The 27,059-nt window shown below is 38.8% G+C and overlaps 1 non-coding gene across 1 annotated transcript; it reads left to right on the top strand.

Annotated features, from left to right (window-relative positions):
- Window positions 1–17,931: 17,931 nt before the first annotated feature.
- LOC141722317 (small nucleolar RNA R71) lies at window positions 17,932–18,038 on the top strand. The gene has a single exon (XR_012575336.1). It is a non-coding gene; the product is annotated as a small nucleolar RNA R71 (small nucleolar RNA).
- The last annotated feature ends 9,021 nt before the right edge of the window (window positions 18,039–27,059 follow it).

Raw genomic sequence — 27,059 nt, 5'->3', positions numbered from 1 at the left:
AATCATCCCGGTTTCTCTTCTTTGAGATCAAAGCTTGTTTCTTCTCAGCTCTGGGTTTTTTATAGTCAGCTGCAAAGTGTCCAAGTCCATCATAGTTGTAACATCTCTCTTTTGACTTGTCAGGTTTTCCAGATCTAGCTTCCTTCCAATCAATATCTCTTTTGTTGTTCCTCTTATTAGAGTTTGAGGAACTGGAACCTTTTCTGGAAAATCTTCTTCCTTTCTTGAAGTTTCTACAGACCATATTCTTGAAGCTTTTAACTAGTAGGGCAGCCATTTGATCTATATCTTCATTGTTATTGTGATCACTATCAGTATCTGATCCAGTATCAGGATTTGAGTCATCATCAGAATTTGATGATTCAGTATCTAACTTAGCAATCATGGCTTTCCCTTTGGAGTAGATTTTCCTCCTAGCTTTCTCCTTTGGCTTCACTTCAACTTTGAGTTCAACTGGTCTAGCTTTTGATCCTTTCCTCTTACTCCTTTGCTCCATCTCTAGTTCATGAGTTTTCAGAACTCCATAGATCTCATCTAGAGGTTTGATGTCAAGTTGATAGTTATCCCTGATTGATGTGACTTTAAAGTCCCACTTTTCAGGAAGACCAAGTAGGAACTTCAAGTTTGAGTCCTCCAAATCATATTCTTTATTGACAAGGGACAAGTCATTCAGCAACTTCTGAAATCTGTTATAGATCTCAGGTAGGGATTCATTGTCCCTCGAGTCAAAGTGTTCATACTCTTAAGTGAGTACTGTCCTCATGTTCTTCTTGATAGCAGTTGTACCTTGACACTTTACTTCTAAAGCATCCATATCTCTTTTGCTGTTTTACATCCAATGACTATATTGGACATAATACTATCAAGATTGCTATACAGGATATGTCTAACCTTAGCATCCTTCATGATAGACAAGATATCTTCAGGAGTATAGTCCTTCCTGTCTTTATCTATCATCTTCTCTGGTTCTCCTACAACCGAAACAACTACTTTCATTGGTTTGTGAGGACCATCAAAGATCTTGTTCAGATATTCAGGATTTGTGGCTTCCAAACACATGGCCATCATGACTTTCCAGATTAGATATTCATGCACTTTCAGGATGGGCACCTTGATTGCTTCATATCTACTCATGTTGTTGTTTATCTGTGATGTGGCTGGGGGTTGTGGCTTCCGATCCAGATTCTGTGTTTTTTCTTCTCCTTTATCTGACATGGTTGATTAATTTTCAGATCTTAAATTGTTTGTCTGTTAACAACAAGCTCTGATACAATTGTTAGGCCCTCAATCAACTGTAGAGGGGGTGAATACAGTTAATATAATCAACTCGACAAAGCTTCAACAGAATCAATAGTTTTTATATTAATCTTTTAAAAACTTATTACACAAGTACTCTCTCGAAAGAATGAACAAATATCCTTGAGAGCTGCTAGGTTATGCGAAAGACATAACAATGTCGCAATGCTTATAGCATGAACCTAATCTATACTTTATATAGAGCACATCTACCAATGTATAATGAATCATATTCTATTAACAAGGAAACCTATAATATTGCTTCTGAGATAAAGCCCTTCACCGACTTAAAATTCCTATTTCCTTTTCCTCTTCAAAGATCAACTGATGTGACAAATACTGATTTCATCCGTTGATATCATCATCTATCGATATCGTTATCCATCGAATATCAACATCCATCGATGTCATCATTATCCGTCGATGCTTATCACCATCATCCATTGATGCTAGTAATTACCATCTATAGATGCTTCTGATAGTTTATGTTTGATATCATCAATTGCTCCTAACAATTTAACTCAATGGTAGTTAAAGTTGGTCCTCTGATTTTGATGAGGATGATTCTCCTTGCTCAAGAGCCATAAGTGCATAGTATCCAAACTCTTCATTACCATCTTCTTCATCAGTATCATCCCAACTCTTTCCTTCAGCTATGTAAGCATTTCCTTGTTATTTCTTCAAGAGAGCTTCATACCTTTACCTCAAAATCCAAATAGGCTTCATCCTTCTTCACTTTATTCAGCTTCCTACACTCAATAGAAAAGTGACCCAACTCATCACAGTTGAAGCTCCTTCTCTTTGATCTGTCAATAGATCCAGTCTTGTAGCCACCTTTGCTAGCTAATTTATACCAAGTCTTTGGTTTTCAATTGTTGTTGTTGGAGGACTGTCCCTTGTTCTTGAAAAACCTTGGCTTGTTAACCTAAATGTTAGAGAATTGCCTAGCTAGGTAAGCCATAGATTGATCAATTTCATCTAGCTCATCAAGGGTGTAGAACTCATCTTCCTCTAGCTCCAAAACAACTTATTTTTGAGGTCTTTTGTTCTTTTGCTCCTCAGCATGAATAACTAGAACTTGTGCATCTTGTTCATCTTCACTTGCTTCACTGTTATTTACAACTAAGGCACTGGAACCATCAACCACAGGTCCTTCGTTTGCCTTTAATGACTTTCTTTGCAACATTTCAAGCTCATAAGTTTTCAAGATTTCATACAAGACTTCCAGTGTTATTCTGCTCAAGTTTCTTCCCTCTCTAATAGTTGATATTTTCTATTCAAGGTGGTCAGGAAGATCTAGCAAAAACTTTAGGTTAACCTTCTCAGCTTCATAATATTTATCATGAAGTTGCAAGTCATTTATCAGTTTTTTAAACCTTTCAAAAAATTCAGTATTTCCTTCTTTAGGCTTTGCCATGAAACCCTCATACCGAGACACCAGTATTCTCCTTTAATTTGATCTTACTTCCTCTGTACCCTCACACAAAATCTCAATCTTCTCCCAGATCTGTTTGGTTGTGTCACAGTTGACAATATTGTTGTACATGACAAGTGACTCTATTAGAATTAGTTGCAGGGTACTATTCAGAGAGACTTTTTCCTTTTCTGGTTCAGTATATTTTAAGGGGTCTTTAGGAGAATAATGAGCTGAAATGACCATATCTCTATAAGTAGATTCATTAACCCTTTCTATGGGAATAAAAGGGCCATTCTTGAGAATCTGGATGTATATTGGGTTGGCCATCCTTATGAACAGCATCATTTTTTTAGGTGTATAGTTGATTTTATCAAAGGTTGGTATCTTAATACTGCTTATCTTTTGTGCACTCATACTTCCAAGATCTTTATCTGTTTACTTTCATATTTTTCTCTGATACCACTTGTTATATATTGAGTACAACACGGGGGGGAGGGGTGAATGTGTTTATTTGAATTTTTAGCCTTTTTAAGTTTGTTTGGGTATTGTGTGAACAAAGCAGTTTCTAATTTGCAAACTAAGGACCGGTGACTCCGGCAGTAAGTTAGCCGGAATAAGAGGTTATCTCTACTGACAAACCATTTCAATAGTACGGGTGCTTTTTTGGCTTACTCTTTAACTTTCATTTTGAAATCCGGCATATGAAATGCCTCGTCGATATGTATGAGATCTCTACATGTAGAATTAACTTGTCGGTATCTCTGCAATCTCTATATACATATTTTGACTTGTCGACATCTCTGAGATCTCTAATGAGAAATTGAGTTGTCGATATCTCCAATTTTTCACATCTTCATTTGACTTGTCTATATCTCCGAGTTCACTACATATAGAAATGACTTGTCGATATATCCAGTTCTCTGCATCTTCATTTGACTTGTCGATATCTCTACGACTTCTCTATAAGCCATTTTGGACTTCTCGATAAGTCACTCTGGACTTCTCAAATGACTTCTCGATATTGCTTGATCTATAACTTGTCAACATCTTGAATTAGAACATTTTTCATAGAATAGTTTTATTCAACTCCAAGCTTCTACACTTTTCTCTGAGGCATGATCATGGCTTGATCTTCTTCCAGAGTTTATTCCTTAGCTTGAGACCGTTCACTGAAAAATACTCCCGTCTAATATTCTAACCTTTTTACAGACTAAGTAATACAATACAGAATTGGTTATCAAATAACTAAATCTCGGGGATGTCAATGTAACTTAGTCTTGTTATTATACAGGCATGTCTTGCACAACAGGGTCATCCGTTGAAGTTTTGTAGATTAGCAGTTGAAGTTGTTTCCATAGCAGTTGATACTCTTTCACTTATACAAAATTACAAGAAATATTCTATATAAAATTAGCCCACCTATTTTTTATATCCTGCTAGTAGTCAACATGACTTAGAAATAACTAAAACTTCTAAATCCCTAAGTTGTTTATGATACACAGAAATGTGCTATATACTTATTCATATATGCTACTCTTTCAACTGATAAATAACTGAGATTATCTGTTAGAAATCTACAAAAAATACCTAGTAAATCTATTTAGTTATTTTGGTGGATTATCATCAAGACTACAACATATTCCTAACATGTTGGTCGATATGGTAATATCGAGCTAAAAAACAACATCTTACTTACTTTATTAACAACTATAATTAATATAATGTTAAAATAATAATAATAAAAAAAATAACAAATATTGTTTGGATTCCAATAACCTTTACATCACAGATAAAGACGTTATAAATTATAAAAGAAATAATCGATAAAATATAAACATTAATAATAAAAATATCTTAAACTGAACAAAATAGTATTATTTCTAAGATACAAACACTAACGAATAACATGTTTTTTAATAAATCTTTGAACAATAACCTTCTCAAAAGTACTATTACATACAAGTGTTATGATCTACCTAAAATAACATGTTTTATGTCGAACAATCTTCAACTATGTTTATTTGTGTATCACGAAAATGTTATGTTTATCTTGTGGGGAGGGTTTAATTGATACAACCAAATACATTTTTGTAGTCTGTGTTATTGTTAAATGTTGAGTACTGTTGCTGCTCCAAAGCATTACGTCTCTGCTCAGGCCGTTCGTCACTTCTGTTCGAGTCGCGATCCAATATAAATCTGATCTAAATTCGTACATAAATGAATCAAACTGACCAAGCCAATCTACTAAAACAGGCAATGATGTACGGGTAAATTATCCAACTGATTAAGTTTGCGGATTTATCTTTCAAAAGAGGTATGGTTTAAATCTATTTCTTTATTTTAGTCTAACTCTTTATACATATTTTTACAACTGTTGGTGCCTTATTTTCTGGTGTGATTTAGATACCGATTAATAGTAAAATTGAAACTCAGTTTTGAATGTTCTCTATATGCTGGGGAGGTTAATGTATAGTGGTACAGTTTGGTGCTTTAAAGTTGGGGTTTTTTGAATAAGTTTTGGTCCCTTGATGTAATGGTCTGAAATCTGTTCGTCAAATTTTGTGTAATTTTTATACAGAATAACATAATTTTGGGTGGATAAATGTGTTTTAATTTGTAATAGGTGTAAGCGTTTTTCTTGGAATGGTTAGGTTTAAGCCAAGAGTAGTACTTTCTCAATAAATGTGTTGTTAATTTTAGAGATTAGTTATACTTATTTTGTAAAGGTGAATCTTTCGGTCATGTTTTGTTAATGCTTTTTGTTGGTCAAAAAGATGAATGATCAATACCAAGAGGAATGGTGTTTGTGTCGGCCATAATGTATGGTCTTGGTTTGTACCTTTAAGAGGTAATGTTATCGTTGATGATAGTTTGTGCCTTTAAGAGTTGTACCTTTTAAGAGGAAATATGTTATCATTGATGATAGTGTTGTGCCTTTAAGGATTTGTTTCTTAATCATGGAGTACGAAGTAATGTGCCTCAAATATAGACTGATTCAATATAGAGAGAGTTGAGAAAAAACATGATATATGAATATTATTAAGAAGTTTTAATTACTTCACAAACCAATATTATGGTCCAGCACATAAAGTTGATTAGGTATAACAAATCACAGTTCATAGCATATGTATTCTTATTTTAGTTTAGCCTAAAAATCCTATATTGAGGTTTTATTCTGGTGCACTTGGTAAATCAATCGGAAATAGTAGAAGAAGAAAGTAAAGTAAGTGGCGGTCTCACAATATTATCAATCATGATTTTAAATTGGATAGTGAGCATTGATCTAACGATTAATAATTTATCACTCATTAATTGAGTCTTTCATCGCGCATACTAATATTTTGTTTTATTTAACAGACTCATCGACATAAAAAAATTTTGAATAATAAGTTTGTATTCTCAATGAAACCAAAAAAGGTAGACTAGAATAAATACCTTAAGAAAATATCAGTTTAGTATTATAAATAAATAATATTGAGTGTTAATATGAAAAATGGGTTGTATCAAGGTGCGATAAATAATAAGATTGGCGGAAAAACTATAATTTAGAATATTTTGAATGTCTAAGAGAGTGAATCAAGGAATTTTAACTGCCAAGAGAGCGGTTAGACAGTAGATATTAAACAAGCACTAATCATGGAAAAATGGTTGAATAATTAATATTCTATAAAATCATGGAACCATAGGTAGGAATATCTAGCTAGAATAAAGGGAAAATACAAAGTTAAACTGATTTTATGGAGTATTACTTAATATTATGAGACATCTGAGTGCCTATTTGTAGAAATACAACTGAATTTTAAAGGATATGTTGAATTTGAATTAGTAATAGTCGGGCTTACAATTATAAAAGATTCTACTAATAAAATTAACAGGAATGAGAATAAATACCTTATTTTAAGCAAAGAATGGCAGCCTTCTGAAATCAGCCTTGTCCACAATTTGAATGAACACATAAGTGGTAGTACACTATGCAGTGTCTTTTTCTCTGTTTGGGGGATATTAATGTAAAATGATAAACTGTTTGGGGATATTAATGTAAAATGATAAAAAGAGGGAGATAGGGATGTATCTCAAGATGAGATAATGACTAAGTTAATAATTTTAACTTTTGGTAAATATGAAAAAAGTAGTAAAGAATTTGAAAAAAGAAGTACAGTGATATAATATTTAAATTGAGTAATATCAATAAGAGATTATTTTTATAAATAAGTTATTAATAATTTGAACCAACAACATGGGGAACCGTAGATTTTATTAATTTATTAAGGTTATAGATATTTGGTTGATATTATAAAGGGATAAAAAACATATATTGAAAATATTATTTTATTAGAAGATTAATTTTATTGTTCATAAAATGGATAGAAGTTTTTATTGTCATATGTTTAGTATCAGTAGTTTGTTAAATATATATATACGAAGAAAAATCGTTAACGAAAAGTGTCTAACCAAAGGAAACCCCTTTGGTTAGATTTTATTTTGTTTATTGGTGGTGCTTATAAACAGTTATATAATTTATAGACACACAAGTATAAAGACAGATGCAGTAACAAGCAGTGTATTGGACCTCTTACCACTACTCAGATAAGTCTCCCTTTATTAGTTTTTTTCGGGGTGTTCTCTTCACGGACTTTAAGATTTTATTGTCTAAATTTCCGAGGCATCATGCATGAACTTCAGTTAAATAATATGTTTTATAGAACGAACGAAGCCCTTCCCTTTGCGGTATTGTATTTCGGTACAATTTATCTTGCGAGAAACATTTCTCTGACAAAAAAACAGACATAGAATAGGTTCGGCTGGGGCTATAAACCCTCGTTAAAGTAATTTCGATTTTAAGTTATAAAGTTTATGTTCGTGTAAAAAGTTAAAAAAAATTACTTACGTTTAAAATATCAAAATTATTTTTTTAGCTAACTTCATTTTTGTTGAAATTTTATTTGACAAAACTTGATATTATCATACATATGTACAATTTATATTAATATAATTATTTTCCTATTTTAAATAACTCATAAATTCAACCTATTTTGATTTTTGAAATTACGGGAATTTTATAACTTTTTTAAAAAATCGGTGCAAAAGTGAGGAAAATTTCCCGCCCTTTTTAAAATTATGTTTGAGTGAAAGATAGTTGTATTTATCTAATATTACTACATTCAGTTGTATTTAGTATTTTCATAATTTTAACTTATTTTAAAAAGAATTAAGTGTTAGTAAATATTTTAAAAATACATGGGAGAGAAAAAACTTATTTAAATGTAAAAATTTAGTTCTTGCAAATAATAATTATTTGATAATAGAATTTTTCAAATTTCTATTTTTATTGTATTACAAAATAATTAGATATTTAACATATTAATTTTAAAAAAAACATTAAAAGACTGCAAGGAAGACATATGACATCAATTACAATTTTTTGAGAAAAATATAATGAGCAGATAAAAATTGAACTTCTGAAAAAAAAATTATCGTAGGGAACCCGCAGCCGCTACCTTTCCAGTGCACACCGTGTAAACCCACAGACTTACGTAATAACCTGCAAATCACGTAAACAAACATAAACCGCACTTAAACCACATGCTCTGGTTCAGGGGACATAATCATAAATTTTCCTCTCATGAAATTCGAACCTGTGATTAAGAGAATAATTGTTGCCCAGTGAAGATACAATTGTTTAAGGGGGGTTGGATACAATTGTATGAATATTTCGAACAAGTAATAAAATATAACAGCTTTTTATATGTCTGATAAAAAGTGTTACAAAACTCTCTCAAGAAATATTGATGTTCTTGAGAGCTGCTAGGTCGAATGATACTCGAGATCGATGCACTAAATGATGACCTAAACTGTGTTTATATACTACATAGTTACAACAAATTAATCTAAGATATGCATTATCAAAAGCTAACTGAAACTGATACATATCTTTAACTGAATAGATAAAGTCCTATAACTCAGACGTAAAAGATATCTGCTCCACAATACAAGGAACAAAATAAATCTTCCAAGCTGACTACAAATGCTGATGATGTGTCAAATCCTGATGATACATCAGATACTGATGACACCCGAACAGCCAGATCCTGAGCTTCTTCTGATCATTGAGAATTCAATATATAACAATCTCCCCCAATTTATGCTTAATGTAATGAAGCACAAATTCCATTCTCAATGATTCCAAAACCAGTCTACAAAATATACAAGGAGTAAAGCTCACTTCAGTATCTTCAGATAACTGACAGTTGTTTCTGTTAGGGCGAAAACATGCGCTAATATTCACGCAAGTATACGCGTTCGCAAGTAATATATAATATTTTCTAGTTCGTTCCCTCAGAGACTCAGACTAAATTATTGTCTAATTAAACTCACTCACCAATGTATGATTACTTCTCAATGTTAAGATAATAACACTTAAAATTGTTGATTAAATATTAACTATAATTAACTACTTAATTAACCACTTAACTAACACTTCAATTTATCAATAATAAAACACTCATGAGATCACAACTTCATTATTACTTCCTTCTATAGCCATTGTTATTACCTTTAGCATGTGACAGTGATGATATTAATCGAATAACACGAAACTGATAAAAGCCAACTTTCATTGTACTAATACCATTCTACCAAGCATCCACAATTAAGATAGAAGCTGAATAGTCATCAATTATGTTGAGTTCCTATATGTCTACAGAAATTGACAACACAACGATTTAAGCTCAAGTTATTCCTTTTGATTACATAGGGCAAATAAAACTGTTAGAGTTACCCACTAATCATGCTCAACATACATGAACCTATGCTAGCATGGCAAGTTCTAAATCTCAAGATCCACCGTCGCTTCACAAGAGATTAACACCCTATCTTATATGTTCGCGACGCACATAAGACGAATACGCACAACCAATACTAGATATCATGCAATCATCACACACTAAAGTATTAAACAATTAACTAAAGAATTCCATAATAAATCCGTTGCAACCCCATGATCACGATTAGCCCATAATAGAACTTATCGCCATCATGGGTTCATATGAAATCATGACAAACAAACACAAGAAAATAATAACTAAACTAATTATATTAAAACAGAGTACGTCACAAGAGTAAATAAGTCAAAGCAAGAAAACTAGCATCCAACATTACAACGAAACAAGAATCACAAGAAAATATGCTTCCTCTTCGTTGCGGTGTGCTAAATCGGTCTTCTTCCTTATCTCCTTCGCTTCTTGCGTAAAACACAATCTAAAACATAATCCCCTTAATACTCTCTGTGAAAACGTCTCAAATCTACCTATATAATAGTCCCATAAAACTCAGATTACATAGAAGTTGGAAGCCAAACAGAAGTAGAAGTCTAAAATAATTTATCTTTTTCCCCGACCCTGCGCGGCCGCTCAGCATAGCTGCGCGGGCGCGCAGGTTGCTGCGCGGCCGCTCAGCATTGCTGCGCGGGCGCGCAGGCCTCTACTGGAAAAAATCCAGGTTTGCTCCGTTTCTTCGCCGTAATCTGCCCATTCCTTTCCTCTCGCAATGGTGAACACATGCCAAGGCTTATTCTTGATGATTCCTCCCCCGAAATGCAACTAATACCCTGTAATGCATAAACACTAGAAAAACGCATCAAATACACAAAATACTTGATTTCAAGACACCAATTTAAGCCATTTTAAGACGTTCTAAGTGGTATAAAATGCCACTTATCACACCCCCAAACTTAAATCGATGCTTGTCCTCAAGCGTCACAGACTCAAAAACAAATAAAAATATGCATGAATGCAATCTATATGAAAATGCAACGATCCCCCTTACTACAATTAACCAACCAAATTGTCACATCTCAACGAATGCAGTTAGACAACTAAAGATCAATAAACTCATGCAAACGGACATACAGCCAGAAACGTGGTGTGTGCAAATGCTTAATAGATATGCTTCAGAACTAGACCAATTACTATGACTAGACTATCCTCAAGGCAATCCTACGATTATACAAAGAATAAAAATTCTAGGCACAAAGTGATATACAACACTACAAGAACTCTGGAGCTTACTACGGAATCGTGCTTTTTATTTACAACTCAAATGCTTATTTGACCGTGCAATGAGTGAGGTCCACAAAAGACTTATACAATGGTATCCATGTAACGAGCGTTAGGTTAGCGGATCCCAGACTCTAAAAGCCTTAGGTCACTAGGCACAAAGTCCCCTAAGAACTTAATAACTCGAATACCAAAGAGCCCACTCTTGATCAATTATGCAAATTTTTTTTTTTTTTTTAATAACTTCTGAGCAAGTGCGTTTCGCTCCATCTTGCTCAACCCTAGACTACTCGCAACATATGCGAGCCGGCTACTAGCCATTTGACGCCTAGCCACAACTAGCAACAACTTCCATATTTTTTTCTCCAAAATTTTTTCTTTTTTCATGTCTTTATCACTAAGAACCTATAATCGAATTCTAAGCATAATAAGTAGATTGACCTTGAAAACAACCAAATCATAACAACAATCTAGCCCTTACGCATTCTTTAAGACTTAGTGGACTTACAATTGTTTCTAGCATGCATATCAACCTACACAACTTAATATCACTTTAATGCTATCACTACACTCGCATCAATATCACAATTCAGTCGATAACTTATTGCAAAAGGGATCATGGTAAATGCATGAGCTACATGACATTCATAAAAAAAAACTAAATGGCATAAATTATGCAACTATATGAACTAAACTATCATGAATATGCAACTAAATGACACACACACAATATTCCTTAACTACCACCCCCAAACTAAAAATCTTCACTGTCCTCAGTGAAAGTAGTAGAAAGGAACACAGGGTATACCTACTCGGAGTCATCATCATCATCACCCTCAGTGGGTGGAGTATCAGGCGGTGGGTATGCAGAGTCCTCACCAAAAACTGGCCACTGGATATCAGCTCCAAGGCCTCGAAAAGCAGTCCCTAACGTAAGGGTGAGCTCCTGAGCAAACCTGCTCTGCGTCTCATACATGACATCCATCCGCCGTGAAAGCCTCCTATACTGGGCATCACCCATCCCAGCACCCTCCTGAGCTCTCGAAGAACCAGCCTCACCACGCCCTGGCCTAGCCATAGTAGCACCTCGTGCTGGACGCCCTCCTGGAAGACGATAACCCAGCCCATGCTCCTCAGGCTCACCACCGGTCCACTCCTGCATCCCATTCAGAGTGCCAGAATCAATCGGAGCTGCTGGCAACTGCAACTGCTCATAAGCCGGCCAGTTCACTCCCACTGCTCGGCATAGCTTCGTAACCGTGGATGCATAAGGGATGTTCATATGCTTTGCTCCCCTCAAAAACTTCAGAATTCCTTGGTAGATAAACTCACCAAGGTCCACATAGTACTCATCATGCAGAATTCCCCACAACAGCTGTGCTCTCTCAACTGTGACCTCGTGTGCATGTGAAGAAGGAAAAATATTAGCACATATAAATGCATTCCATGCACGGGCATACCTGTTCATGGCGATCGCCGAAAAGTGACGATACTCATTATTGCCTGGACTGCGGGTCCAAACTGTGCCCGGTCGACAGAGAGTCGCACAAATCAAATCCAAGTCAAAATTCTCAGCAGTCTTTTCATTCCAGTTCTCCTCCTCGGGCTTCCTCTCTCGCTGTCCAATCACACGGCGAATCGCCGCAGGATGATAATCAACCGTCAGCCCACGGACTACAGAAAACCCATTATTTTCAGCCTTCGCATTCGCGTAGAACTCGCGAACAACGCTCATCGGTACTGCTTCGGGTGACTCACAAAAAGCTATCCACCCCTTCTCTGCAATCATGGGCAACAACTCACCATCCCTCCCTGATGGTAAAAACCCCCTCTCCTTCAGAATCGGCTTTCCCAACAGCCTAGTGTACTCCTCCTCCGCAACTCTGTCAGTTAACCGAGGCCTTGCAGCAGTACCTCTCGATGAATCAGCAGTAGGAACTGTGCTGCTGCTGTCGATAGTGCGTGCTCTCTTGGGTGTCATTGATTCGTGAATAAAAGTGTGTAAGAACTGATTTTTGATATTTGTGAGAGGGTTTAGGTGTAGGAAGTTTTGTGGGAGATATGTAGGATAGGTGTATGTATATATAGGGTGTGGATTAGATTAGGGTTTGGGAATTAAGGGATAAAATGATGGGGTAGTGGGAACAATTCGTGGGTTTATGGGCTAAAACTGTTTTTGTGTTTTTGTTTGTTTTTTTTTTCTGAACTGTAAAAAATTTTCTGGAACTCGACCCCTGCGCGGCCGCTCAGCATAGCTGCGTGGGCGCGCAGAGGGTCTCTGGAAAAAAAAAATTGCAGCCCCTGTTTTCTGATTTTTTTGTGTTTTTGGATAGGTTATTAACTTCTAAGGGTTCCTGTAACAACAATTCATGGGTTGCCTCCCACGCAGCGCTTCTTTTTCGTCATTAGCTTGACGTTCCGTACCTTTCTCAAGTAGTCAACAAAATGGCACTAACCACCTCTCGGTTTGCCATGTCCCCATAGTAGTGCTTCAACCGCTGACCGTTAACCTTGAATGTTTGGTCCGAATCATTCTCAAAAATTTCCACCGCTCCATGTGGAAACACAGTTTTGACAATAAAAGGTCCAGACCACCTTGATTTCAACTTCCCAGGAAAAAGTCGGAGCCGAGAGTTGAATAAAAGAACTTGTTGCCCTGGCACAAATAACTTAGGATGTAGCTTCCTATCGTGCCACCTCTTCACTTTTTCCTTATACATTTTGTTATTCTCGTACGCTTGAAGTCGAAATTCATCAAGTTCATTAAGCTGAAGCATTCTTTTCTTACCAGCTGCATCTAAATCCAGGTTCAATTTCTTCAATGCCCAGTAGGCCTTATGCTCAAGCTCCGCCGGTAGATGACATCCCTTACCGTACACCAACTGAAACGGTGACATCCCAAGTGGAGTTTTGTATGCTGTTCTGTAAGCCCAAACAGCTTCATCGAGCTTTAAAGACCAATCCTTCCTTGACGGACAAACAACCTTCTCTAGAATATGCTTTATCGCTCTGTTAGACACTTCCGCTTGACCATTTGTTTGCGGATGATAGGCAGTAGCTACTCGATAATTCACATTATAACGCTGCATCATAGAAGTGAACTTATGGTTGCAAAAATGCGATCCTTCATCACTTATGATTACCCGAGGTATTCCAAACCTTGTGAAAATTTGCTTATGAAGAAAATTTAGCACTGCCTTTGCATCATTTGTCGGTAAAGCTTTAACTTCGACCCATTTTGAGACATAATCGACTGTCAGCAAGATGTACTGATTATTGCAAGACGCGATAAAAGGCCCCATCAAATCGATTCCCCACACATCAAAGACCTCGACTTCAAGCATCACATTTAATGGCATCTCATCCTTCCTTGACAAATTTCCCACTCTTTGGCAACGATCACACCTTAAAACAAACTGATGAGCATCCTTGAACAAAGTAGGCCAGAAAAAACCTGCTTGCAGAATACGAGCTGCCGTCTTCTCACCTCCATAGTGTCCACCATAAACCGTGGAATGGCAGTCTCGTAATATCCCCTCCGTCTCACAGAACGGGATACATCTCCTGATGATCTGGTCAGCTCCCTGTCTAAACAAATATGGTTCATCCCACATATACCACTTCACCTCATGCAGAAACTTCTTCTTTTGAGCGGATGTCTAATTAAGAGGCATTATATTGCTGACGAGATAGTTTACAATATCTGCAAACCATGGTTCTTCCTCCTGAATTGCAAACAACTGCTCATCCGGAAAAGATTCATTGATTAACGTCCTATCTTGTGAAGTAGAATCGGGATTCTCCAACCTAGAGAGATGGTCAGCTACTTGATTCTCAGTACCTTTTCTATCTTTGATCTCTAACTCAAATTCCTGAAGTAAAAGCACCCAACGAATGAGTCTCGGCTTCGAATCCTTCTTAGAAACCAGATAGCGAATAGCTGCATGATCAGTGAATACTGTTACTTTCGTACCAAGCAGATAAGATCGAAATTTCTCAAAGCCAAAGACTATAGCCAAAAGCTCCTTCTCAGTAGTGGTGTAGTTCAATTGGGCACCATTTAAAGTCTTACTCGCATAGTAGACCACATGGAAGAGATTTTTCTTGCGCTGTCACAGAACTGCACCTACCGCATAATCACTCGCATCACACATCATCTCAAACGGTTCTGTCCAATCTGGTGCTGTAATAACTGGTGCAGTGATCAAACTCTTCTTGAGAGTCTCGAATGCTGCCAAACATTCATCATCAAATTTAAACGGCACATCTTTCTCAAGCAAATTGCACAACGGCTTAGATATCTTTGAAAAGTCCTTGATGAATCGCCGATAAAAACCCGCATGACCAAGAAAACTACGAATTCCTTTCATAGAATTAGGTGGGGGAAGATTTTCAATGACTCCCACCTTGGCCTTGTCCACCTCCAGACCCTTGCTAGAGACCTTATGCCCAAGGATAATGCCTTCACGCACCATAAAATGACATTTCTCCAAATTAAGCACCAAATTAGTTTCCACGCATCTTTTGAGTACGGCGCGCAGATTATTCAAACATTCATCATATGAGTGTCCAAAGACGGAGAAGTCATCCATGAACACTTCGACGTTATTTCCAATCATGTCAGAGAATATAGCCATCATACATCTCTGAAAAGTGGCCGGGGCTCCACATAACCCAAACGAAACTCTGCGAAAAGCAAATATGCCAAATGGACAAGTGAAGGTAGTCTTTTCCTAATCCTCTGGTGCAATACAAATCTGATTATACCCGGAATAACCATCCAGAAGACAAAAATACTCATGACCCGCCAATCTGTCAAGCATTTGATCAATAAATGGAAGGGGGAAGTGATCCTTCCTTGTGGCTTTGTTCAATTTTCTATAATCCATGCATACTCTCCATCCTGTAACTGTTCGAGTAGGGATGAGCTCATTCTTTTCATTTGCGACCACAGTGATACCTCCCTTCTTAGGTACACATTGTACGGGGCTCACCCACGAGCTGTCAGAAATAGGATAAATGATGCCTATATCTAGCCATTTCAGAATTTCTTTCTTCACCACCTCCTTCATGATGGAATTCAGTCTTCGCTGCTGTTCCACAGTTGGCTTACTACCTTCCTCTAGCAGAATTTTATGCATACAATATGAAGGACTTATCCCCTTGATGTCTGCTATGGTCCATCCTATAGCCGATTTGAATTCTCTCAAAATCCTTAAGAGCTTGTCTTCCTCACTACCTGAAAGGTCAGATGAAATAATAACAGGTAACGTAGATGAATCACCTAAAAAAGCATACCTCAAGTGTTCAGGTAATGGTTTAAGCTCCAAGGTAGGTGCTTCCTCTATTGATGGTTTGAGCTTCCCTTCAGCATTCTTAAGGTCAGAAGTACCAAGAGATTCAAATGGTATGTCCAGCTTTCGCTTCCATGGAGAAGCGTTCAGATATTGTAATTGCTCGTTGCTATCTTCATCATCGCTGTCAAAATCCCCCACTAAGGCCTTTTCCAATGCATCAGACATTAGCATGTGATCGAGTTCCGAAGTAACCGCATTATCAATCATATCCACTTTTAAGCACTCCTCATCTTCTATAGGGAATTTCATTGCCTTGAATACATTGAAGGTCACATCCTGATCTTGGACCCGCATAGTAAGTTCACCTTTTTGCACATCTATCAAGGTACGGCCAGTAGCCAAGAAAGGCCTTCCCAAGATTATGGGAATCTTCTTATCTTCCTCAAAATCCAGAATAACAAAATCTGCTGGAAAGAAGAGCTTATCCACCTTGACGAGCACATCCTCAACTATGCCCCTTGGGTAAGTAATGGAACGGTCAGCCAATTGTAGCGACATGTATGTGGGTTTTGGATCAGGCAGATCCAGCTTTTTAAAGATCGACAACGGCATCAGATTAATGCTTGCTCCCAAATCACAAAGGCACTTGTCAAAAGTTAGATTGCCAATGGTGCAAGGAATGGTGAAGCTTCCTGGATCTTTCAGTTTTGGTGGTAACTTTTGCTGCAGAACAGCGCTGCATTCTTCCGTGAGAGCAACGGTTTCAAGGTCATCCAGTTTCACCTTCCTTGCAAGAATAGTCTTCATAAACTTCGCATAACTAGGCATTTGTTCCAGAGCCTCAGCGAAAGGTATATTGATGTGAAGTTTCTTGAACACCTCCAGAAACTTCCCGAACTGTCTATCCAGCTTTTGTTACTGCAATCTCTTAGGAAAAGGTGGTGGAGGATAGAGCTATTTCTCCCCTGTATTAGCCTCAGGCAGAGTGTGTTCAACAGTAGTCTTCCTTGGTTCCGCCACTTTCTCCTTTTGCTTAGATTCTTCATCTCTAACTTCAGCTTCGACTTCCTTTGCCTTTTCAGCATCAGCCACTTTTCCAGACCTTAAGGTAATAGCCTTGACTTGCTCTTTAGCTTCCTTCCTGCCTGGTACTTCCGTGTCACTGGGAAGAGTGCCAGGTTGACGATTGAGCACTGCATTGGCTAATTGACCGATTTGATTTTCCAAGGTCTTGATAGAAACCGCCTGACTCTTGCACAACAGCTTAAGTTCCTCAAAATCAGCACTAGTGGGTGCAGCTGTACTTCCCTGTTGAGGATATGATTGCCTTGTAGCATACTGCTGTGGTTGCTGGAATCCAGGTGGGTTAAACTGTTTACTCATTCCTTGCTGATATGGTGGCTGAATAGCATTCTGATTATTCCCCCAGCTGAAATTTGGATGATTTTTGTTATTAGGATGATAGGTCGCTGGCACAGGCTGCTGTTGTTGCTGATAATTATTCACATACTGAACAGATTCGTTGACAAGAGAACACTGATCCGTAGCATGAGAACCTGCACAAAGCTCACAAACCATAGCTATTTGATTAACTCCATCCGTAGCCAGAGAAACAACCTTCATTGATAGCGCTTGGAGCTGGGCTGCAATAGCGGTGGCTGCATCAACTTCCAGAATACCTGCTACCTTGCCTGACGTCATCCTCTGAGTTGGGTTTTGATGCTCATTTGTAGCCATCGTCTCTATAAGATTATAAGCCTCAGTATAGCTTTTAGCCCATAAGGCTCCTCCAGCTGCTGCATCGAGTATGGGCCGAGATTGGGCCCCCAAACCATTATAGAAACCAGTGATCACCATCCAATCCGGCATTCCATGATGTGGACATTTTCTCAACATTTCCTTGTAGCGTTCCCAAGCCTCGCACATAGATTCTGTAGGTTGCTGCGCAAACTGAGTAAGAGCACTCCTCATAGCAGCAGTCTTTGCCATTAGATAAAACTTCACCAGAAACTTTTGCGCAAGATCTTGCCACGTAGTGATGGACCCAGCTGGTTCAGAATGTAACCAGTCTTTAGCCTTATCCCTTAGTGAGAATGGGAAAAGCCTCAACTTGATAGCCTCATCAGTCACGCCATTATACTTAAAAGTGCTGCAGATCTCGACAAAATTCCTTATGTGCATGTTGGGGTCTTCAGTTGCCGCTCCTCCAAAAGAAACAAAATTCTGCACCATCTGAATAGTGCCCGGCTTGATTTCAAAGGTGTTAGCTTGAATAGCCGGATGAAGGATGCTTGACTGAATGTCATCAATTTTAGGCCGAGAAAAATCCATAAGAGCTGGATCAGCTTGAACAATACGATCTCCCATGTTTACTGGTTCTTTCTGCTCAGTTCCTGAATCCGAATCCTCAAAATCTAACTTCTCCGGAATATCAAGAACTTCGTCTGTCTCCTCAGCTGTATCTAAAGTCCTCTTGCGAGCACGAGAACGAGTTTGCATAAACGCTTGCTAAAGTACCTGAAACACAACCGAAAAGAGTAAGTAACTACTACGTCCTAATCACTGAGTCCTAATGACCAATGATGGTAAGTACATAAACTAAACAAATACGCCGAGTCCCTGGCAGCGGTGCCAAAAACTTGTTAGGGCGAAAACACGCGCTAATATTCACGCAAGTATACGCGTTCGCAAGTAATATAGAATATTTTCTATTTCGTTCCCTCAGAGACTCAGACTAAATTATTGTCTAATTAAACTCACTCACCAATGTATGATTACTTCTCAATGTTAAGATAATAACACTTAAAATTGTTGATTAAATATTAACTATAATTAACTACTTAATTAACCACTTAACTAACACTTCAATTTATCAATAATAAAACACTCATAAGATCACAACTTCATTATTACTTCCTTCTATAGCCATTGTTATTACCTTTAGCATGTGACAGTGATGATATTAATCGAATAACACGAAACTGATAAAAGCCAACTTTCATTGTACTAATACCATTCTACCAAGCATCCACAATTAAGATAGAAGTTGAATAGTCATCAATTATGTTGAGTTCCTATATGTCTACAGAAATTGACAACACAACGATTTAAGCTCAAGTTATTCCTTTTGATTACATAGGGCAAATAAAACTGTTAGAGTTACCCACTAATCATGCTCAACGTACATGAACCTATGCTAGCATGGCAAGTTCTAAATCTCAAGATCCACCGTCGCTTCACAAGAGATTAACACCCTATCTTATATGTTCGCGACGCACATAAGACGAATACGCACAACCAATACTAGATATCATGCAATCATCACACACTAAAGTATTAAACAATTAACTAAAGAATTCCATAATAAATCCGTTGCAACCCCATGATCACGATTAGCCCATAATAGAACTTATCGCCATCATGGGTTCATATGAAATCATGATAAACAAACACAAGAAAATAATAACTAAACTAATTATATTAAAACAGAGTATGTCACAAGAGTAAATAAGTCAAAGCAAGAAAACTAGCATCCAACGTTACAACGAAACAAGAATCACAAGAAAATATGCTTCCTCTTCATTGCGGTGTGCTAAATCGGTCTTCTTCCTTATCTCCTTCGCTTCTTGCGTAAAACACAATCTAAAACATAATCCCCTTAATACTCTCTGTGAAAACGTCTCAAATCTACCTATATAATAGTCCCATAAAACTCAGATTACATAGAAGTTGGAAGCCAAACAGAAGTAGAAGTCTAAAATAATTTATCTTTTTCCCCGACCCTGCGCGGCCGCTCAGCATAGCTGCGCGGGCGCGCAGGTTGCTGCGCGGCCGCTCAGCATTGCTGCGCGGGCGCGCAGGACTCTACTGGAAAAAATCCAGGTTTGCTCCGTTTCTTCGCCGTAATCTGCCCATTCCTTTCCTCTCGTAATGGTGAACACATGCCAAGGCTTATTCTTGATGATTCCTCCCCCGAAATGCAACTAATACCCTGAAATGCATAAACACTAGAAAAACGCATCAAATACACAAAATACTTGATTTCAAGACACCAATTTAAGCCATTTTAAGACGTTCTAAGTGGTATAAAATGCCACTTATCACACCCCCAAACTTAAATCGATGCTTGTCCTCAAGCGTCACAGACTCAAAAACAAATAAAAATATGCATGAATGCAATCTATATGAAAATGCAACGATCCCCCTTACTACAATTAACCAACCAAATTGTCACATCTCAACGAATGCAGTTAGACAACTAAAGATCAATAAACTCATGCAAACGGACATACAGCCAGAAACGTGGTGTGTGCAAATGCTTAACAGATATGCTTCGGAACTAGACCAATTACTATGACTAGACTATCCTCAAGGCAATCCTACGATTATACAAAGAATAAAAATTCTAGGCACAAAGTGATATACAACACTACAAGAACTCTGGAGCTTACTACGGAATCGTGCTTTTTATTTACAACTCAAATGCTTATTTGACCGTGCAATGAGTGAGGTCCACAAAAGACTTATACAATGGTATCCATGTAACGAGCGTTAGGTTAGTGGATCCCAGACTCTAAAAGCCTTAGGTCACTAGGCACAAAGTCCCCTAAGAACTTAATAACTCGAATACCAAAGAGCCCACTTTTTATCAATTATGCAAAAAAAATTTTTTTTTAATAACTTCTGAGCAAGTGCGTTTCGCTCCATCTTGCTCAACCCTAGACTACTCGCAACATATGCGAGCCGGCTACTAGCCATTTGACGCCTAGCCACAACTAGCAACAACTTCCATATTTTTTTCTCCAAATTTTTTTCTTTTTTCATGTCTTTATCACTAAAAACCTATAATCGAATTCTAAGCATAATAAGTAGATTGACCTTGAAAACAACCAAATCATAACAACAATCTAGCCCTTACGCATTCTTTAAGACTTAGTGGACTTACAATTGTTTCTAGCATGCATATCAACCTACACAACTTAATATCACTTTAATGCTATCACTACACTCGCATCAATATCACAATTCAGTCGATAACTTATTGCAAAAGGGATCATGGTAAATGCATGAGCTACATGACATTCATAAAAAAAAACTAAATGGCATAAATTATGTAACTATATGAACTAAACTATCATGAATATGCAACTAAATGACACACACACAATATTCCTTAACTACCACCCCCAAACTAAAAATCTTCACTGTCCTCAGTGAAAGTAGTAGAAAGGAACACAGGGTATACCTACTCGGAGTCATCATCATCATCACCCTCAGTGGGTGAAGTATCAGGCGGTGGGTATGCAGAGTCCTCACCAAAAACTGGCCACTGGATATCAGCTCCAAGGCCTCGAAAAGCAGTCCCTAACGCAAGGGTGAGCTCCTGAGCAAACCTGTTCTGCGTCTCATACATGGCATCCAACCGCCGTGAAAGCCTCCTATACTGGGCATCACCCATCCCAGCACCCTCCTGAGCTCTCGAAGAACCAGCCTCACCACGCCCTGGCCTAGCCATAGTAGCACCTCGTGCTGGACGCCCTCCTGGAAGACGATAACCCAGCCCATGCTCCTCAGGCTCACCACCGGTCCACTCCTGCATCCCATTCAGAGTGCCAGAATCTATCGGAGCTGCTGGCAACTGCAACTGCTCATGAGCCGGCCAGTTCACTCCCACTGCTCGGCATGGCTTCGTAACCGTGGATGCATAAGGGATGTTCATATGCTTTGCTCCCCTCAAAAACTTCAGAATTCCTTGGTAGATAAACTCACCAAGGTCCACATAGTACTCATCATGCAGAATTCCCCACAACAACTGTGCTCTCTCAACTGTGACCTCGTGTGCATGTGAAGAAGGCAAAATATTAGCACATATAAATGCATTCCATGCACGGGCATACCTGTTCATCGCGATCGCCGGAAAGTGACGATACTCATTATTGCCTGGACTGCGGGTCCAAACTGTGCCCGGTCGACAGAGAGTCGCACAAATCAAATCCAAGTCAAAATCCTCAGCATTCTTTTCATTCCAGTTCTCCTCCTCGGGCTTCCTCTCTCGCTGTCCAATCATACGGCGAATCGCCGCAGGATGATAATCAACCGTCAGCCCACGGACTACAGAAAACCCATTCTTTTCAGCCTTCGCGTTCGCGTAGAACTCGCGAACAACGCTCATCGGTACTGCTTCGGGTGACTCACAAAAAGCTATCCACCCCTTCTCTGCAATCATGGGAAACAACTCACCATCCCTCCCTGATGGTAAAAACCCCCTCTCCTTCAGAATCGGCTTCCCCAACAGCCTAGTGTACTCCTCCTCCGCAACTCTATCTGTTAACCGAGGCCTTGCAGCAGTACCCCTCGATGAATCAGCAGTAGGAACTGTGCTGCTGCTGTCAATAGTGCGTGCTCTCTTGGGTGTCATTAATTCGTGAATAAAAGTGTGTAAGAACTGATTTTTGATGTTTGTGAGAGGGTTTAAGTGTAGGAAGTTTTGTGGGAGATATGTAGGATAGGTGTATGTATATATAGGGTGTGGATTAGATTAGGGTTTAGGAATTAAGGGATAAAATGATGGGGTAGTGGGAACAATTCGTGGGTTTATGGGCTAAAACTGTTTTTGTGTTTTTGTTTGTTTTTTTTTTCTGAACTGTAAAAAATTTTCTGTAACTCGACCCATGCGCGGCCGCTCAACATAGCTGCGCGGGCGCGCAGAGGGTCTCTGGAAAAAAAAAATTGCAGCCCCTGTTTTCTAATTTTTTTTATGTTTTTGGATAGGTTATTAACTTCTAAGGGTTCCTGTAACAACAATTCATGGGTTGCCTCCCACGCAGCGCTTCTTTTTCGTCATTAGCTTGACGTTCCGTACCTTTCTCAAGTAGTCAACAAAATGGCACTAACCACCTCTCGGTTTGCCATGTCCCCATAGTAGTGCTTCAACCGCTGACCGTTAACCTTGAATGCTTGGTCCGAATCATTCTCAAAAATTTCCACCGCTCCATGTGGAAACACAGTTTTGACAATAAAAGGTCCAGACCACCTTGATTTCAACTTCCCAGGAAAAAGTCGGAGCCGAGAGTTGAATAAAAGAACTTGTTGCCCTGGCACAAATAACTTAGGATGTAGCTTCCTATCGTGCCACCTCTTCACTTTTTCCTTATACATTTTGTTATTCTCGTACGCTTGAAGTCGAAATTCATCAAGTTCATTAAGCTGAAGCAATCTTTTCTTACCAGCTGCATCTAAATCCAGGTTCAATTTCTTCAATGCCCAGTAGGCCTTATGCTCAAGCTCCGCCGGTAGATGACATCCCTTACCGTACACCAACTGAAACGGTGACATCCCAAGTGGAGTTTTGTATGCTGTTCTGTAAGCCCAAACAGCTTCATCGAGCTTTAAAGACCAATCCTTCCTTGACGGACAAACAACCTTCTCTAGAATACGCTTTATCTCTCTGTTAGACACTTCCGCTTGACCATTTGTTTGCGGATGATAGGCAGTAGCTACTCGATGATTCACATTATAACGCTGCATCATAGAAGTGAACTTATGGTTGCAAAAATGCGATCCTTCATCACTTATGATTACCCGAGGTGTTCCAAACCTTGTGAAAATTTGCTTATGAAGAAAATTTAGCACTGCCTTTGCATCATTTGTCGGTAAAGCTTTAACTTCGACCCATTTTGAGACATAATCGACTGTCAGCAAGATGTACTGATTATTGCAAGACGCGATAAAAGGCCCCATGAAATCGATTCCCCACACATCAAAGACCTCGACTTCAAGCATCACATTTAATGGCATCTCATCCTTCCTTGACAAATTTCCCACTCTTTGGCAACGATCACACCTTAAAACAAACTGATGAGCATCCTTGAACAAAGTAGGCCAGAAAAAACCTGCTTGCAGAATACGAGCTGCCGTCTTCTCACCTCCATAGTGTCCACCATAAACCGTGGAATGGCAGTCTCGTAATATCCCCTCCGTCTCACAGAACGGGATACATCTCCTGATGATCTGGTCAGCTCCCTGTCTAAACAAATATGGTTCATCCCACATATACCACTTCACCTCATGCAGAAACTTCTTCTTTTGAGCGGATGTCAAATTAAGAGGCATTATATTGCTGACGAGATAGTTTACAATATCTGCAAACCATGGTTCTTCCTCCTGAATTGCAAACAACTGCTCATCCGGAAAAGATTCATTGATTAACGTCCTATCTTGTGAAGTAGAATCGGGATTCTCCAACCTAGAGAGATGGTCAGCTACTTGATTCTCAGTACCTTTTCTATCTTTGATCTCTAACTCAAATTCCTGAAGTAAAAGCACCCAACGAATGAGTCTCGGCTTCGAATCCTTCTTAGAAACCAGATAGCGAATAGCTGCATGATCAGTGAATACTGTTACTTTCGTACCAAGCAGATAAGATCGAAATTTCTCAAAGCCAAAGACTACAGCCAAAAGCTCCTTCTCAGTAGTGGTGTAGTTCAATTGGGTACCATTTAAAGTCTTACTCGCATAGTAGACCACATGGAAGAGATTTTTCTTGCGCTGTCACAGAACTGCACCTACCGCATAATCACTCGCATCACACATCATCTCAAACGGTTCTGTCCAATCTGGTGCTGTAATAACTGGTGCAGTGATCAAACTCTTCTTGAGAGTCTCGAATGCTGCCAAACATTCATCATCAAATTTAAACGGCACATCTTTCTCAAGCAAATTGCACAACGGCTTAGATATCTTTGAAAAGTCCTTGATGAATCGCCGATAAAAACCCGCATGACCAAGAAAACTACGGATTCCTTTCACAGAATTAGGTGGGGGAAGATTTTCAATGACTCCCACCTTGGCCTTGTCCACCTCCAGACCCTTGCTAGAGACCTTATGCCCAATGATAATGCCTTCACGCACCATAAAATGACATTTCTCCCAATTAAGCACCAAATTAGTTTCCACGCATCTTTTGAGTACGGCGCGCAGATTATTCAAACATTCATCATATGAGTGTCCAAAGACGGAGAAGTCATCCATGAACACTTCGACGTTATTTCCAATCATGTCAGAGATATAGCCATCATACATCTCTGAAAAGTGGCCGGGGCTCCACATAACCCAAACGAAACTCTGCGAAAAGCAAATGTGCCAAATGGACAAGTGAAGGTAGTCTTTTCCTAATCCTCTGGTGCAATACAAATCTGATTATACCCGGAATAACCATCCAGAAGACAAAAATACTCATGACCCACCAATCTGTCAAGCATTTGATCAATAAATGGAAGGGGGAAGTGATCTTTCCTTGTGGCTTTGTTCAATTTTCTATAATCCATGCATATTCTCCATCCTGTAACTGTTCGAGTAGGGATGAGCTCATTCTTTTCATTTGCGACCACAGTGATACCTCCCTTCTTAGGTACACATTGTACGGGGCTCACCCACGAGCTGTCAGAAATAGGATAAATGATGCCTGTATCTAGCCATTTCAGAATTTCTTTCTTCACCACCTCCTTCATGATGGGATTCAGTCTTCGCTGCTGTTCCACAGTTGGCTTACTACCTTCCTCTAGCAGAATTTTATGCATACAATATGAAGGACTTATCCCCTTGATGTCTGCTATGGTCCATCCTATAGCCGATTTGAATTCTCTCAAAATCCTTAAGAGCTTGTCTTCCTCACTACCTGAAAGGTCAGATGAAATAATAACAGGTAACGTAGATGAATCACCTAAAAAAGCATACCTCAAGTGTTCAGGTAATGGTTTAAGCTCCAAGGTAGGTGCTTCCTCTATTGATGGTTTGAGCTTCCCTTCAGCATTCTTAAGGTCAGAAGTACCAAGAGATTCAAATGGTATGTCCAGCTTTCGCTTCCATGGAGAAGCGTTCAGATATTGTAATTGCTCGTTGCTATCTTCATCATCGCTGTCAAAATCCCCCACTAAGGCCTTTTCCAATGCATCAGACATTAGCATGTGATCGAGTTCCGAAGTAACCGCATTATCAATCATATCCACTTTTAAGCACTCCTCATCTTCTGTAGGGAATTTCATTGCCTTGAATATATTGAAGGTCACATCCTGATCTTGGACCCGCATAGTAAGTTCACCTTTTTGCACATCTATCAAGGTACGGCCAGTAGCCAAGAAAGGCCTTCCCAAGATTATGGGAATCTTCTTATCTTCCTCAAAATCCAGAATAACAAAATCTGCTGGAAAGAAGAGCTTATCCACCTTGACGAGCACATCCTCAACTATGCCCCTTGGGTAAGTAATGGAACGGTCAGCCAATTGTAGCGACATGTATGTGGGTTTTGGATCAGGCAGATCCAACTTTTTAAAGATCGACAACGGCATCAGATTAATGCTTGCTCCCAAATCACAAAGGCACTTGTCAAAAGTTAGATTGCCAATGGTGCAAGGAATGGTGAAGCTTCCTGGATCTTTCAGTTTTGGTGGTAACTTTTGCTGCAGAACAGCGCTGCATTCTTCCGTGAGAGCAACGGTTTCAAGGTCATCCAGTTTCACCTTCCTTGCAAGAATAGTCTTCATAAACTTCGCATAACTAGGCATTTGTTCCAGAGCCTCATCGAAAGGTATATTGATGTGAAGTTTCTTGAACACCTCCAGAAACTTCCCGAACTGTCTATCCAGCTTTTGTTGCTGCAATCTCTTAGGAAAAGGTGGTGGAGGATAGAGCTGTTTCTCCCCTATACTAGCCTCAGGCAGAGTGTGTTCAACAGTAGTCTTCCTTGGTTCTGCCACTTTCTCCTTTTGCTTAGATTCTTCATCTCTAACTTCAGCTTCGACTTCATTTGCCTTTTCAGCATCAGCCACTTTTCCAGACCTTAAGGTAATAGCCTTGACTTGCTCTTTAGCTTCCTTCCTGCCTGGTACTTCCGTGTCACTGGGAAGAGTGCCAGGTTGACGATTGAGCACTGCATTGGCTAATTGACCGATTTGATTTTCCAAGGTCTTGATAGAAACCGCCTGACTCTTGCACAAC

Source organism: Apium graveolens, chromosome 4 (genome assembly GCF_009905375.1).
Source record: "Apium graveolens cultivar Ventura chromosome 4, ASM990537v1, whole genome shotgun sequence".
NCBI classification, from domain to species: Eukaryota; Viridiplantae; Streptophyta; class Magnoliopsida; order Apiales; family Apiaceae; genus Apium; species Apium graveolens.
The sequence above is the reverse complement of the archived record's forward strand: the minus strand, read 5'-3'. Positions and strand labels throughout refer to the sequence as shown.